Source organism: Trachurus japonicus, chromosome 21 (genome assembly GCF_045865225.1).
Source record: "Trachurus japonicus isolate A0001 chromosome 21, Traja_1.0".
Taxonomy (NCBI): Eukaryota; Metazoa; Chordata; class Actinopteri; order Carangiformes; family Carangidae; genus Trachurus; species Trachurus japonicus.
In genome coordinates, this window is record NC_140927.1 from 14924801 (window position 1) to 14938542 (window position 13742).

Here is a 13742-nt window from a genome sequence, read left to right on the forward strand (position 1 = left end):
TTTTTATTCTTTATTAATTTATATCTCGTAATTGTTCTTAATTTTTCCATAATTGTTTACATTATTATTAATAATTATTTGCACTCAGCACTGTTCTTGTTTGGGCACTTTGGGTTGGCCTGCTGCTGAAAAATGCTTTAGAGCTGCCTGGCCTATAAGTTACCATTGACACATTCTTTCTTATATTTATATTTTATATATCAATTGGTAACATACCCACTAACCCTAAGAGCAGTATATTTGATTATTCTGGTTGCAGAACACATTTGCTGTGGTTTCTTTTGTAGTTGCATTACATTTTGTTCTGCATTCTTCATTGACTGGCCTGTCTGCAACTTTCTGTCAGTCACTTGAAAAAGAAATTGTAAAGCTCAATGGGATCTACTTAGCTAAATACAGATTGATGTATAAATAGAATAGTCCAAACTAAATCTATGAGATTCAAATTGAGCCTATTTAAAGCGTTATATTTAGAACTATGGTTCTTTTGCAAAAATTGTAATAGAACTAAAATCTTCCACTAGGGTTGTTGCACAAACAATATTAATAGAAATCTACATTATAGTCGTTTTCCCATGAGGCTTATAGTAACCAGAGTGGAATAGCTACAACTGAGGAAGGAAATTGAGACATTGGAACAATTTCATTGAACAAACAGCAGGGTTAATTGAGATTGTTATCAAAAGGAAGTGATACTGGCTACTCCCAATAAAACTAAGACCACAATAGCCACAGTGTCTGCTGTGTGAGTAGGTTTTGATAGGTTTTTATACCTCTGTCTCTTTTCAGCATTTAAAAAATACATCCAAGTCTATACAGAAGTAAAACATTGCTGTTGTGTCATTTTGCATGTGCTAGAGATGTGGATCAAAACCGGTTAATCTGCAATGTTGATTCAAATCAGGTACAGTAGTCAAATATAGTGTTACTCATTGTTTTTTTGTTGTTGATAAGCATAATTGTCAAAAACAACATAAATGAAGCAAATTCAGGAACTGTCATTTCTGGTAACAATCCGCCACATGGACTGTCTTGGTTCAATGGCTTCTCCATTTGCAGAAAAAATGTCAAAACAAGTTTGGGAGAGACTGTGGGAAAAATCTGCCAGACACAAATTTTTCTCATTTTGCACATTTCTACACAAAAATGTCCTCATTCATAAATCCTCAGAACACAAATTGTGCAACTATGAATTACAGATATTTTCAGCATGTGAAAGTTAAGTGAAAAAAGAAAAAGAAGAATGAAGTAAATCAAAAGAAATAGAGGGGGATTTAAAAAAGACAAAGAAAGAAGTAGAGTTTATGCCAGTGAAAAAGAGAGCAAAAAAGAAAGAATAGAGATAAAGAAAGTTGGAGAGTGAAAAAAGAAAGAGGTTGAGAAAGAGCAAAAAGAGGGAGATTGATGGCTATGAAGACTGGTACTGATCAGTAGCTCTTTCTGTGATGCGGCTTCCAGCTTCCAGCCCACCGACTGGTCAGCTGCCTAACTCGGAACATGCGTTCCCACAATCCCTCAGCACCACTTCAATCCCACCACACTGGTTCACCACTCTGCGGCTCAAAACAGTGCCTGCTGGCACAGGCAACATATCAATAAATTCATTACACATTTATACTTAAATATTTATACTGCAGCAGTGTGTTTTGAACAGGGATGGTATTTATAGTGTGTGTGTATCTGTTTGTGTGTGTGTCTATGTGTGCTCATATTTATAGCACAGTGTCACATCGTAGCTCTGTGCTGCGGTGAGACAGCTGTCTGGGGTGGGGGTGGGGGGTGTTGGCTTCAGGGCCGGGTGGAGGTGGGGTGGGGGTGAGGGTGTGTATGTGTGTGTGAAATGGGGAGGGGGGGCATAACAGAGAACAAGTGGAAAGACTGAGGGGCAGACATTTAACAGAGATATATAGTAGATGAAGAAAGAGGAAATCCAGAGGAAACACACATAGTGGAGAACAGAAAAGGGTGTCACACAGTAAGAAAATGGGAAAGAAAGAATTAGTGAGAGATTTCAATGAAAAAAAAAAGTATATATCTGATAACAATCCTGCCACTACTACAAAACATTCCCGGAAAGAAAACTCAAATGAAAAAATACAAAAGGGAAAATAAACTTAGAAATTAAATATTCTTTTATTGGCACCACCAGTCCCGCCCATTGACTCACTTGTGCAAAGACAGAGAAATATTTATTCTGTGGAAAACAGAAACTAGGGAAATTACATGGTGTCTTATTGTTCAGCTGTTTATTGAATGAAGACATTCCCATTCACAGGCCCTTTTAGATACTTCAGCATTGTTCGCATGGTTACAATGGTTTTTATAAAGTCCATTCAAAACAGTGGCCAGAGACTACGTGCCACCTAGAACATGGCAAGGAGGGTGAAAAGGACACAGAGACATTGGCAAGGCCTCTTAACATGGAGCTGAGAAATAAGTCAATTAAACCACACTGAGCTATTGTTAGCTTGGGACATTTAGGAACTGTACCGCACCTGTGCTTTTACAACAGAGCCAATCAAAACTCATGTAAGACCCAACATATGGAAGTTGTAACATTAACTTTTTCTTCCTTATGTTAACCAAGGGTACTTTCTTATAGGATGTCTCTGCTAGGGTTTACTTTAAGTACTTTAAACAAACTCTTCATCCGAGTTACATGGAGCAACATGCAACTGACTGATGAATGAATTTACTGATGGGAGATTGTTGCTGGATGTGTTGACTTCTTCACTATACATGCTGCTTGTTTACTCTGTGAGCCAGCTGTAAAGGAGTGGAACATACATGACCTGTATGTGTGTGTGTGTGTGTGTGTGTGTGTGTGTGTGTGTGTGTGTGTGTGTGTGTGTGTGTGTGTGTGTGTGTGTGTGTCCCTCTTACATACAGACGCTATAGTGTTATCCTCTGATTTCCCTAATCCCATGAGCTGAGGCAAGTCAAGGTCATTGATGACCCACAGACCCAAACAGTTATATTTAAGCCGTGTTTCTGGAATGAATATGAAAGGTATGCGTTTGTGTGTGTTCATGTCAGTATAGTACTCGTACATGTACCACTCCCCCTGCCTCTGTTCAAAAACATGTCTGCGGTGCACACATAGAGGCCTCACTGAAAATAACACCCCAGTCAACAACGTCTTCATTTGACTTAATTCACCATCAACAGCCTCATTTTACCTTACCATAATTATACCTCAACCAACCTCCATTCCACAGCAACAACATCTGCATTCCATTTCCATCAAGCATCTCAGCATCAAGATTACATTGTCAATGAACAAAATATCCATCATGGAATTACCACATCTACTTTATTGTAAATTAGATTTTTATCATGCTGACACCTGGAAGTGATGGATGTCTTTGTGTTTTAATGCCACTTTAAATAGCAAGTTTATTGCAGCACAAATATAGCGTGGTTCTAAGAGACGTTGGGAGCCCTGTTTCTCCATGTTTTGTCTGATCAGACAAAGTACAGTCACAGCATTATAATGTGTGGAGCCAAATACAGCAATGGCCAAAAAAGGGAGAAAGAAATTAGCATAGTTGTTGCAGTGAACCTTGAAGCCTCCTGGTTCATGGTCAGTAATGTGAACTTTTAACATTCCCCAGCTTCAATTAAAAAAGAAACATCCAAAACATAGAGCCCAATGCTCTCATCCACTCAGGCCTTATCAACCATAGCTTTCTCTTTCTCTATATCCACTCGTTAAAGGATGTTCTTTTTTTTCCTACTGCTATTAAAGGGAAAATATATTTTTTCCAACTTGCTGAGGGGATATATTTCTCATTCATACCTAATTGAAACCACTTTTGTGGTTTGGAAGTGTATCAACTTTGTTATGCTGCTGTGCTGCCTGTTTTGTTGTAGCTGTTTTGCTGTTTCACCCTGTGTCGACTATCATTCTTTATGCTCTGATGACACAGTCATATGTTCTTTTTTTTAAAGTATATTTTTTGGGGCTTTTTTGCCTTTAATGATAGGAGAGTTGAGAGAGAGACAGGAAATGGGAGGCAGAGAGGGGGGGGATGACACGCAGGATAGGGCCGCTCGGCGCGGGATTCGAACCGGGTTCGCCTGCAGTGAGGACTATAGCCTCAACACATGTACTCTACCAACTGAGCTAAACACCGCCCCAACACAATCATATGTTCTTATAACATCCAATAAACTAAGCTTTGTGTTTTGTTTTTGTTTTATTTTGTTTTTTTAAAAAGGAAATTACCTCCTGCTGTAGCCTAAAATCATAGTATATTTGAATTAGTATTTGAAGTTCGTGTTGTATGTTTATGTCTGTATAACTTAATCAAAATGTCAATAAACATATGTTTAAAAAAAAAAAAAGATTTCGACTTGACAACTCCCTCAAAGGAAATAAGACTTATACCCCGTGATTTTCATGCCTTGTCTTGTGAGTCAATGATGAAGTGCCCTGATCTGTTACAAGATCTGTCTTACAAGAGATGAAAGAAAGTGAAAGGACAGAATAATGCCTCTTGCAGCAGAGCACAAATCATGCCGTAATATACATATAATGCATATAATTAAGTGCACACTTTAATGCACATTTTAGATTTGTGAATGCATTCACTTTTGGCTTAGGTCAGCACACTGACCTGGATGAGAGGGCAGCAGTTTTTAGATGTGTGAGAGAGCAGAGTGAGATGATGTGAGAGTAAGAGAGGTTAAAAGAGAGACAGAAACAAGGAGACAGCAATGGACAGACCGAGAAATTAGGGGCTCTACTGACCAGAAACTGCTCTGACTCAGACAAAGTCAACATCTTTGCTGACATCACTGACCATCAGCTCCATCATTTCAACTTTAAATGCTTTGATGGCCCAAACAACCTTCATTTGTCTAAACCCACAAGGGTTTTACTACTGCCAGTGAGACAGGGGTAGCCCTGTACAGTAGCACTGCAAAAAAAAAAAATCACAGCAGGTTTATGCTACATCAAAACACACAAGGCTTTCAAGTCAAATTATTTCACTGCTCTGAAGAATTCTGGCTACAGAATGTAAATACTGCCCAACTTAAATAATGAGTTTGGTATCTCTGAAGTATGAAAAAATATTTGCCAAATGTGTTTGTTTGTTTTTTCTTGGAGTTACTGCCTACTGGGAAAGTGGTGTCTGAATAGGAAGACTGAAGTGTGAGATGAGAGAGGTAGACAACTGACCACAGGCGTCCTGCAGGCACCAGTCAAATATACACTATGTTAATTAACACTTGTAAAAAGCTGTAGCAAGGCTAACAGTGTGATTCATGGTAGGGTTTCATATTGTGACACCACCTGGGGTCAAATAACAATGAAATAATACATAACTCTGGATGATATCAGGCAGTTCTTTAACAGTTGGTCAGAATAACTTTGAGGATAGTGTTAAATCAGCTAGTATGAGAAAAAGTATTGCAATGATAAAACAAAGTAGTAAATTCAATTGAAATATTCTGAGAATATGGTTATAATGAGCCACAAAAACATTAAAGTGTCTCTGCAGTGGCCACTCTCTGAGTATGGTAGACTGAAGCTGAAGAGAAATAATAAGATATGTGGATAAGAAACAGCTCAGTTTATGGAAAATGACATCTCAATAATGTCTCTACTCGGTAGTGGGCTGTCTGTCCTGTAGAATTAAATCCTAGTAGACTTTAATAATATTCCCTTTTTTAATACAAACACATGTAATACAAGCAGAATGAAGTGGGGTACACGGAGTTTAAGGTTTAAGGTTGTGGTTGTCTGCATGGGGGGAGAGGGGAAAAAGGGGGTGTCGGGGTTTCAAACCAGCAGCCTCTAATCCTGACACGCTGCCTCTGGCAATTATAAGGCCTTCAAACATGGCCGGTGGGAGGAAAAAACATGACCAGGGAGACCAGACTAGCGCCGGGGCGTATTTAGCAACATACAGGCAGACTGTAATTACATGCATGGCCAACAGAGAGATTTAATGACTTTTTCCTCCTTCTACTGATTGACAAGGCAGAAGGGTTGAAGGGTGCGGGGGGGGGGCACGCGTTTCATAATTTTGTTCCAGCAGAAAAAGAACATTTCTGGATTTTCGTTAAAAAGGGTCAATGCAGATGCATTTCCTGTAATATGAGAATGAGTGAGCTGCCAATGAGGACTCAAAGGAGTTTGTCATGAACTGATTAGTGTATAGCTAATTTAACAGCCACAATGTATTTAGTATTATCTCTGTGTTCTATTTGATCTTGGGAGCAACGAGTGAAATTAAGAGGCCGACTCATCTCACAGTCTTTATCTTGCGCCAGCTCCATCCGCAGGTTCAGGTGTCATCATGTGACCTACTTTACATTGGGATGTAGTCGAAACTGATGAATCAACCTTTAACTGACATTACGTAATTACTTTTTTTTGGCGGCTCATTGTCCTGATTGTAGTTGGTATACAGTCACAACTTCTAACCAACTTGCTAACTCTCAGCTCCAGTCGCTAGCATCACATCTTGCTCTCTCTCACTCTCTCCCGGCCGCTGTGCACACAACTTACCTATGTACTAAGTCAATTGTAGCTGCTGTACTCATGCAACAATGTTACAGTATGTCTCAAGCTCCTCAAACTGACCACAGACCTGGCAAAGAGAAAATCATTTAGTGTAATTTGCTTGTTGGCCTGCTACTTTTGCCACTTCACAATAAGCAAGTTTAGTTTACTTGCACATAATGCATTTCATCACTAATGTCAGAGTGATAGAAGCTGAACTTGGAAAGCACAGTTTGAATGAAGCCAATCACAGTTCAGACATCCCAGGATTATCCTCAGAGCCTGTATGCATAGACTTCTGCATTAAGCTGCTGTACTCTGTCCAAACCCAGCCTTATAACCAGATATGCTCACATCCACAAATGACAAAAAAAATAGGTTCAACAACTGCAGGTCAAGCTAACTTGCAGGGACAATAAATTATATGATGAAGGCGGCATCAGGTCTTTTATGAAACACAATGTTGTTCTGAGATCAAATGTGAAAGATGCTGCTTCCACTTAGGCTATCACTTAGTAAATTCTGAATTGATTTTCGGTTTTAACTGGGAAATTACTGCTTGCCTTGGTTGCCATGTCACTGCTGTCAAACATATTTGTGAAATTTCCACAAACTGGAAATTACAGGTTACATACCTGCTTGTTCTTCTTTCTTTTTTTTCTCAAAAACTCAAATATAATGAGAGGGTACCTAATGGAGCTGGTTTTAGGTGTTGCTATTAGTTAGAGTTAGCATTCACTGTTTACTTATAGGGGGTCAAACTTCATTCCTGTATTCCTTCAACGGCTACTGAAGTTAGCATGCCAACCAGCTAGCCCCAACCCACCTCATCACTTTCTGCCGATGGCTTCCTGTCGTCTCGACGTAAGACTGTTATGGTTATGATACTCCTCCTTTTTTTGTAAACACAGTGATGAGCAAAGCTAATGTCAGTCACCATTCAACATCTCCTGCTGTAAGTAAGACACTTGGCATCAGAGAGAACTTTCAAGTAGCCTTTTGACAGTTTTTTTCCCCCCATTTCCCTTGTAATTAGTTCCAAATTGGATAGGCCTTTCTTGGAAATCTACTTGTAATTTACAGCTAAATAAATACCATCTAATCTTTAGAAAATTATGAGGAAAGGTTCCAGGACATTAGCCAGAAAAATAAAGGGTTACCATAGATGTTTGTTTACAAGAAAAAGTTCACAGGGTACATTGAATAAGAAATATAAAAATTGCCTGCATAGAGTGTGTATTTGTATTAGTGCTGTGTTTGTCATTGAACAGTAGAATGGATTGTACTACAATACTGTGTATCATGTTGACGTCAAATAAAGACTTATTTCTAACTGGACAGTGTTTAAGACAAGAATTAAGACTCATAGGTTCCTAATTAAACTGATAAATTAACTACATAAATCATTGATTCTACTGCAATAAAAGGGGCCTAATCTACATATTGTATAACATTTCATATTGGACCATCTCAACCACGTAAGATCTTCAGAAACATGATGTTTTCATATGTTGTTTGTAGATAGCGTGCTGCTGTTGTTTACTCCATTGCGAGTGTCTTACATCATTACAACCACAGCAACATAATAATAGCGTGCACTGCAGACACACACACTAACAGACATGGACACACACACCTCATCCCATCCTTTCATCGCACACCACATTCACACTTCCCGTAAAACCCTGGCTTCTTAAACGATGGGTCGCAACCCATGATGGGTCACAGCCCTACTTCCGGGGGTTGCCACATGATAAAGAGTCCTTATATTGTTTAATGAGCCTGCATCCCAGGCTATATTTCTTCTTTTGGTTTTAAAGGCAGAGGATGTGAGAGAAACTGCTTTGAACATCCCTTTTATTGGTGATAGATCTATCCAACCCCCCATCATTCCTCTATCCATCAAAAAGTTGTAGTCTCCGGCTTTAATTCCTCCCTTCAAACCTCTTTAATCTTCTTCTTCAGAGATATATGACCACAACCCGTTTCCATGGAAACAGCTGCATCATTGTTCATTACACAGTGCCATTACTATACAGGGTACTCCGCAATTTCACAGTTGTTGAAAATGTTTTTTACTTTACTTTTAGTTGAGTTTGTCATGAAACATTTTTTTGGTGAACCAACCACCAGGAATAATATTTCAGTCAGTTCAGTCAAACAGATCGAGAATGAAATGCAACAAACATGTGGCTTTGTGTTGTAGCCTATAGTCTGTCAAACAAGTCATCCTAATACAGCCTACAGGCTGTAAGGAAAAACAATGTAATCCTTATAAAAACTTGACAAATATCATTGCTGTAAGATGAGGATTTTGAAGCTTTTCAACTAAAATATAATATTGTGCTGAATTAAATTGAAATCATATTCTATCTTCTTTTTTTTTCTTCTTTGTTTAAAAAGGCTAATATCTAAGTGGTCCAGTCAATTGGTAATCTTTTATCGGCTTTCCCAGATTAATCAGCATCATCATTTCACTTTCTAAGTATTTAATGCTGCCCAACCTCTGTGTATAATGCTTATCGTTCCTTGGCCAGAGGAACAACCCACCATGTACTGTGAACTAATTAGAATTAGAATGTTTCATTATTCATACATCATAAACATCTGGCAATACTCCTAATCATACATTATTACTTTGCCAACTGTGTATCTATGAATCATTAAGTTGTATGCCATACAAGCATCAATAGAGCATAACAGAGTAGTAATGATGTACACAAAAACATGGCAGACAGAAGTCCCTTATCAGTGAAGCCCACTTTACAAGTACCCTACATTTGTATATTCAGTTTTCAGTGGATATTGTAAAAGAGTCATAAAAATCGCATTAAAAAACTGTAAAACAATGCTTACATTGAATATTTTTTGCACTATCTCCTACTATTTTGCTATCACTAAAACAAATTTGTAACTTGAACAGGATGCCAGGGCTGTGTCCCGGCATGCACATACTCACACACACACATACTTACAGACATCTTGCTCCCAGCAGATGTTTCGTCCACCGCTGCCTTCCCAGAAACCCACAAGTGAGCGTATTTTCCCACCGCAGGGTCGGGGAGCAAAACCACTGAAGAAGACCGCTGCACCCCAACATAAAACAAAACACCAGAGGGAAAAAAATCTACAGAAAAACCTTTCAAAAAGGAAAGGAAGGGAAAAAAGCAAAGAATTTTCTAATCCATCCTTTATTGAGGTGGCTGGTTTTCGGCAGCGCAACCTTTTTTATGTGTGAGAAGCCTGGCCTGTAATTTGGGTAGCCACGGCGACCAGAGGGACTTGTAATAAAACGAGACTCTATTCTGGGATGCTCTGTAATAATGGACGCCACCATCCACTCCTCTTGTTAGAGATGGAAGGATGGATGGAGGGAGAGCAATGGATGGATGGACAGATGGATAGATGGCAGTATCACATATGGACAGGCTGAAAGACAAATGGACAGTGGCTGGTGTGTGAGGACTGAAACTGGACCAACAGAGGAACAGGTCAAATACAGAGCAAAAAACCTGAATCAACAGCCTGATATATTCTTGTTGGACAAATAAAACAACAGAATGAATGGACAGATGAATTGACAAATGATGGTAGATGGCACAATAAGTATCCTATACCTAATTACACCACTTACTCAAGCTCTCATTAACTAATTTATGCCCCATCCCAAACACACTGACCTACTAACACTGATCAATACCTGGCAGGACTTCAGAGTGCCTATTATGTCCCTCAACACTGTTACAAGTCCCTGTGGTTGATTTTCTGCATTCAGACACCTCTCTATAATCTCCGCGCCATGTTAACAGTCAGCCATTATGCCAAGGCCATAATTAGGAAATCACATTGGCATATACATCCTGTCATTAGAAGTGTCTATTGCTATTGCATTGTAATTACATTTTAGTAGGTTGTTATTACACCATTTAGAAGCTGTCCATCTTACCTCAATCTCCTCCTTAATTGGTTATGTTGGTCTGTCCCGCCCCCTGGGTCCGCCCACCTCTTTGACGGAACATTCCAGTGGTCGAAGCATTTTAAGCTGGAGAGTATTACAACTGAGTCTAATATGCCACAGAATGAAAGAAATGAAGGGAAAAATGGGCAGAGTGAGAGAAAGAAATCGGTGAAAGACAGAGCTTTGGAAGGGGAGTAAAAGAAAGGGGGGGGACTCGAGAAGAAATGAAAGAAGGAAAAAAAAGGGTGAAAAACACAGTTTTCTTGTTGCATGACAGATTCCCTCCCAGCCAACCAAGGCTTGTCCTTTAATACCCAGAATCCTTGATGTGGCTTCTCAACGATTGCACATGGGGCAAAGCTGACCACATTGCTGCCACGCTGCTTATTATACTACATTGCTCACACTCTGCGTGTGTGTGTGTGTGTGTGTGCGCGCGTGTGTGTGTGTGAGACTAAGTGCCCATATGCAGCAAATGCGTACACATGCAAGTGTGCACGTGCTTGTTAGAGAGCAGCAGCATCAGTCATGCAGAGAAGTGCTCAGTGAGACTTGCACGTCTTCATTTGTCAACACCCTGGTGATGGATGGTAGAAAGAAAATCGGACACAAATGTAAAAATGTGTAGGAGAAATGGGAAAGAAGAGTCACAGGTGCAAAAAATCAGTCCCAAAGTCCCAGTAGTTACTGTATATGACCTGTTCTGCCCTGTTGATCTCTTACATCTCAGCATGACATATGGAACAATGGGAATTGTGTTGTCTTATAGTTGAATTTATACATACCACAATTTTACAGTCACACTACAAAAGTTGAAGTAGGGTGGTAAGAATGAGGTCAGTACATATAAGGCAAAACTCTTACAATAAATAAAGTGACTTCTGTAACATGTATGTAAAACATTATGACAGTCGCTATAAAAGTTATTTGAACAAATTCATATGAAAAAGATATGAATTGTAAGTAGTCTCACGGCCATGTCAAGCAAGACCATACTATATTTACCATCAATGGGAAAATGGGTGATGACCATTTTCATAATGTGCCAGCTTCATTACAGCATGTTATGCACATACATATTATAGAGGCTCACCCACACAAATACAGGCCCACTGGATGCACTGCCTAAGTTTTCCACCACTGTCAAAAACAAGAATAGATGGATGAAGGAGAGGAAAATGAAGGACGGAGACTGTGACATGGAGCAAAACATGTGTTCCTTTCTACTGACCGCAAGGACTTCCTCTTTATGACCTTCGTGACCAGCCTTATATACAGCATGCACATACACACACAGACAGAAAACACACACACACACACACACACACAGTACAACTTCCAACGAACCAGAAGCCTTGTAAAAAATCACATTTTTGAATGCATCAAAAGCAATTATAAAAATATTACGAATTATATGTTACAAAACATTCATATAGAAAAATTTGACACCAAACAAACACAAGTGACTTCATATGTCGGGATGATTGAGCATAAAGACAATGCATGAATAAAGTTGTTTATTTCTGGCCACTTAGGCATAAAGGCATCAATCAATGACAGTCAAACCTTAAACCAATTAAAATTACAACTGTTTTGTGCATTTTCTTCTTTTTCAACCATTACATTTCAAAATATATCGGGAAGATGATGTACAGCAGCTGTGGAAATACTATATAGTATATTCCACTGAACAGATTCATGTAATGTTTCTAACATAATGTCAAGGGTTGCAGGATATTTTTTTTGTGGACATCATTTTCATTTGATTCAGGAAAAAGGATTATGTATGTATACACTAACAATAGCTGAATTCCATTTAGCTGCTTCACTGTCACACTGTCATAGCTTAGTGGGACACCTGAGGAGGGTTATGGTGTCATTTCTAACACATATGGTATGATGTCAATTAGAACGATCTGTCTCTTTAATCAGGTAGAGTGGTGCATACTGATCCTGATTACAGTAACAGACTGATGCACTACAGGTTAAACTTTCTTTGGTTTTTGCTGCCCTCTGCTGTTCAACAGTCAAACTTCAGACAGATGCATAATTTTTCTCAGACCAATGGACATGGTATAAAGGAAATGAGTGAATCATTTAAACAACACCCTAATAACCAAAAAAATGTGTGAACTAATTGTTTTTCCTAGACAGCAGACCTGAAAAAGATACATTTAAAAGAACGCTCACATATTTTATGATAATTTGCAGTTGTAATGTATTTGCTATATTTGAAATGGACTTTTGACATGCAGTTAATGAGTAACAACAGTTATTTTTCTTGTCCTTTGGGGGCATTTTGGCACAAAAATCATGATTCAGTTTATAATACACTCATACCCATCTGAATTATAGTCACTCTGTAGCTTTAGGTTGGAACTTCCAAATATAGACAAGACAGGAAAAACATGCACACGCGCACACACTGTGCAGAGCTTATTGTAGCGTAGGGTTCAAGAACGTTGGTCAGAGGGCTCTAAAAAGTTGTCAAATGGCTGATTATAGTCAGCCAAGTAGTGCTGGAGGTGTGCACGCATTTGTGTGTGTCTGCGTGCCCCTGTGTGCGGACAGGAAATGGTGGTGGCTGGTTTGAGGTCAGTGGCAGGAAAGAATGGGAGCTATGCTGTTTCTGTGACTACGGCTGGTCACAGTGCAGGCCTTGGGTTTCCTGACACGCTGCAGCCTAAAACCACATCTCACCATCACTCCATCCATCCGTCCATCCCTCCTGCTTCAGTGCCATTAGTCACTTTACTAATAATCCTTATATGAATTCATGAATTCATCTCAACTACATGCTTTTTCTCCTTTTGTACACATTTATTTTGTCTTTCTCTTTTTCATTTATCCCACAACACCCCGGCACCCAATGCATGCCCAGTGGCATCTATATAAAATGCTTCCTTACTAAATGCTGCTCCACCCTTCTCTTTAAACATTAAACGCTGTACAAAAGCGTGACCACAGGAACTAAAAGGCCGTGTTTCTGTGCTGTTTACTAGCCTGAGGCACACCGCATCCCTCTCATTCACATATGGGCCCACAACCATCTACAACCAATGAGAGATGGGCCAAATGATATCACCACATTGAGGGGATATTCATCAGTTATGGCACGCTTTTCAGATTTTTGTTTTCCTGCTCTATGAAGAAAATGCGTGAGACCCTAGATTTATTAGCGTTATTTATTCTTATTTATAGCCCAACACTTTTTCAATAAATCAAAAACCTGCATAATCTCCTTTTTAAGGTGTATCTCAGCATGCTTAA